Source organism: Vigna umbellata, chromosome 2 (assembly GCF_029865625.1).
Source record: "Vigna umbellata cultivar VRB3 chromosome 2, Vumbellata_1.0, whole genome shotgun sequence".
Lineage (NCBI taxonomy): Eukaryota > Viridiplantae > Streptophyta > Magnoliopsida > Fabales > Fabaceae > Vigna > Vigna umbellata.
In genome coordinates this window covers 35,196,890-35,200,946 of record NC_142166.1, presented here as the reverse complement: position 1 = coordinate 35,200,946, position 4,057 = coordinate 35,196,890, and positions in this window count along the sequence as shown.

Genomic DNA, 4,057 nt, shown 5'->3' with positions numbered 1-4,057 from the left:
CGGTTTATGAATGGTCGACCTTGGAGGACCGCTCGGTCCATGTGTGGTCGGACAGCGTTAGCTTGGATGCTCGGTCTTGATGGTCGACCTGGGTGGACGTTCGGTTTATGAATGGTCGACCTTGGAGGATCGCTTGGTCCATGTGTGGTCGGACAGCGTTAGCTTGGACGCTCGGTCTTGATGGCCGACCTGGGTGGACGTTCAGTTTTATGAATCGGGAGGAACGGACGGTACAATTTCATTTTTTAAATAATTATAGCTTATACATCAAAACGCTTCGATTACACAATAATCAAATTTTATATGTTTCTATTATTTTAAAAAATACTATTAGTTTTTAAATTTTGTATCTTAGTCTCAGAGGTATCACTACAAAAATATTGAATCTGAAAAATAAACTTTTCGCGGTTACAAAAATCATTGGAAAACACGTCACTAACTGTTACCAGCGGTTTTTCTATAAACCGCCATAATTTCTGGGGGCTTTGATAAAACCGCCGCTATTTTCAGGAGTTTTGATGAAACCGCTGCGATTTCCAGAGGTTTTGATTAAACCGCCGCTATTTTCAGGGTTTTAATAAAACCGTCGGTATTTTCAGAAGTTTGCAAAAACCGTTGGAACTAACTGGGGTTTTGCAGAAACCGCCGAGAATGCAAAATAATTTTTTTTGTTATATTTATAATTTATTTGATTATGATAAAAATGCTTTATATATGAAAAACAATCAAATAATTTGATACAAAAATTAAATATTATAAACTAACAGTAAAAATGCTTTTATACAACAAATTGTTCAGCATGAAAAAATAATATTATTCAATGTTAAATATTAAAGAAAAAAGACATCATTGTACATTGGTAAAAAAAACTACTTCCAGTAAAATTCCAACCCATTTGGTCACTGTACCATGTTGAAGACTTCAAGCCCCCTTTGATCCACGTTCTATCACTCTAAAACCAGCCTTCCAAACCTGTTTTTGAAACACCACACTGTCACCAATCTGCACCAGAAAAACAACAACCAAAATATATTTTGGACTAGCTTCCAACAACATTTTAAGTGAACCAAACACATGCAGAAAGAAAAGTGGGCATAGAAATAACATAGTTAGCTACATAGGAAAATCCCAGTTGTTATTATGAAGACAATGATACATAGCAGACTGGTTGAAGAAGTACTAGGCACAACCAGCCAGGCAGTAAGAATTCCTACTTTAGCTTCAATCCTGATAGCTGGAGACAAGACATAAAAGGTAGTGACTCTGTTTCAAATCATTAGTCGAGTTTCATGGCCCAAAATCCAGAAAAGTGTAAAATTTACAAATACATTGTTAATAGATTAGCAAAGACCAATAACAAGTCAGTACTGACAATAAAATATACTACAACATATCTTTACTGGAAGTCTAGACTTTTATTATGAGTTTGTGTTAGTGCTAGAAATGTTAATTAGAACAACACACAAATATATGCCCTGTTGATTTTACATAATACAAAGGAGTACGCACAGTTATATCAAGAACATTATTTCATTCTTCAATCCACATAACATACATCATGAGGAAGGTTGCCAACATAAACTATGGTGTATAAAGAATTGTTTTCGGGAGCATCTTCACTATTATTATTATCTTGACCACCATCTGTAAAAAACATAAGAAAAAAAGAAAATGAATTATAAGTATCTATCACTGTCAACAATTCTAAAATTTCATGGTGGTTTCCAGAAGCACACAAGAAATAGACTAGCAAATTTAGTTAAACAAGTGCATAGGAATTGGATAAACAAATGAAACAATTACTTCACTAAGATCCCAAATTAGAAATAATTCTAGTCAACATAACCATTGATGGAAGCGGCCTCAATCTTCAAGACTGGATCGGTTCCTTGATCCAGATGTGGCAGCGGAATGGAAGCAAGGTTGGAGATATCGGTACAGGCCAGGTGTTTGACTGAATGACTGAAAGTGTTTGGATGAGTGTGTGTGGTGAATGTCTAACTCAGACGGCCTTCCATCGGGTAAACTTAGCACAAGCGGTGAACTCGAGAGAAGTGGCTGTATTTCAGCAACATTTCACTATTATACTCAAGTTGAAGTTTACAAAGGATGAAGCTCTCTTTTATAGGAGAAGAGGAGCTGTCAAACGTGCCAAGGAAGCTATCTAGATTACAAAGTACATGTGCTGAAGAAGCTTATCCCACGTGGGCTTCATTTTCCAGCTGAAACATATTAATCACGTTTTAAATGCTGGACTGGAATGGCTGAGCGACGGAGGGTTGTGGCTGGCGCACTTCTAAATTCGGAAGCTTCCTCTCCTTTGAAAATCCAATCCAGAAGGTATGGCTTGAATCCGGAAATGCACTCCTTCTTGCTTCCTTTGTTCTTCTTTGCTTGATAATCTTTTTAAGAGGAAAATGCATGGTTCCCCACCTTTATTTGTGACCTACAAAACAAGGTAAAAGTATTTAGTTTAAGGAGAATCTATCTAAGACTTAGATAAGGAAAGAGCTTTAGAAGTCTTTATTCTACTTCCCTTTCTTTAGTCTTAGTTTTAGTTGATACTTCTTTGGATGAGAAGTCCCTAAAGGGGTTGCCATCAATCATTTAGTAATTATAAAAATAAAAATGGAAAAATTATACAGTAGTGGATAACAAACTTCACTAAATGCTCACCATGCAAAAGCACAACATTTATCCAATACAAACTAAAGTAACCATGTTATTTGTGTCTACCTATGTTACTTTTTTAGACCAAAGTATGCACCAAAACTGGTGCCCAACAAATCAAACACTTAAAAGTGCAGCTTCATTGGTGTCTAACAACTATAAATGTGATTTCCTTCAACCTACAACCAGATAAATACACAATAATATTTAAAAAAGCCTCCTACTAACATAACAAAAAGAAATACAAGGGAAGCAACATATTTGATCCAATCCACCTCAACTTTGAGAGCCAAGGGCACACCAGTGACATGTTGTGAGACAAAGAAGCGTGTGCCGATAGCTCGGTTTTGAAAACAATGTATGCATGTACACTGCAAAAAAAAACAATATTTTTCTATTAGAAATAGACAGAAGCATCCTTTAAACAAAAAACGCTTCTATTGTTATTAGACTCAAGTACAAGTCACCTAAGACTACCCGAAGAAAACAATACCTATTTGTAAAATAAAATGTATGAAGAACGAGCTTTTATAGTTCTCCTTAAAATGAAATAAATAAATAAATAATCATAATGATTTCTTGAAACCAAAAACAAACGGACATTACCTTTCTAAAGAATCCATGGAATCATTTCAAAATAAATGTAATAAAAACTAAACGCATTCACTACAAACGATCACAATTCAGAAAAAATCAGAAAAATTACCTATCAGCCGCATCATTTATTTTCTTCTGTTGTTTTGCCACACATTTAAAGTTCAACCATAGTGCTTGTGATTTTTCTTTTCCCGAAAACATATGTCATGCATACACATATAAAATCACATATTTCACACAGTGATATTCAACGAACAACAAAAACATAGCTCAAGCATGTTCTCAGATATGCTTTAACATATTTAACACATTAAAGAGAAGCATATGACATGTAAACATAGAACATGTAACACAGAATATACATGTGTTATTAATTATGTGTTGTCATCATCCAAAAACTCAGATATCACTGAGATTGTGGATTAAGCTAAACTTGTGCTCCCCCTATCAACAATCTCCTCCTTTTTTGATGATGCACAACCATGATTAATAATCAACCATGTTCCACAAATCAAATACAGATTATCAACCAATTACAAAAATATCATAATTCTCCCCCTTTGGGCATTAGTAAAAAAGGTAAGCACGCTATAATTGATACACAGATAATCAAGCACAATAGAGATGCATCAGATAAAAACATTTTATGATGCTCCCCCCGACAGTATTATTTACATGATTTAGGATATTCTCCCCCTTAAATGAATACATGTAAAACAGTTCAATAACATGCAATGCTTACTCTGTCATTATGCATGTTTCAATCTCAAAACACATATGCATAATGCAG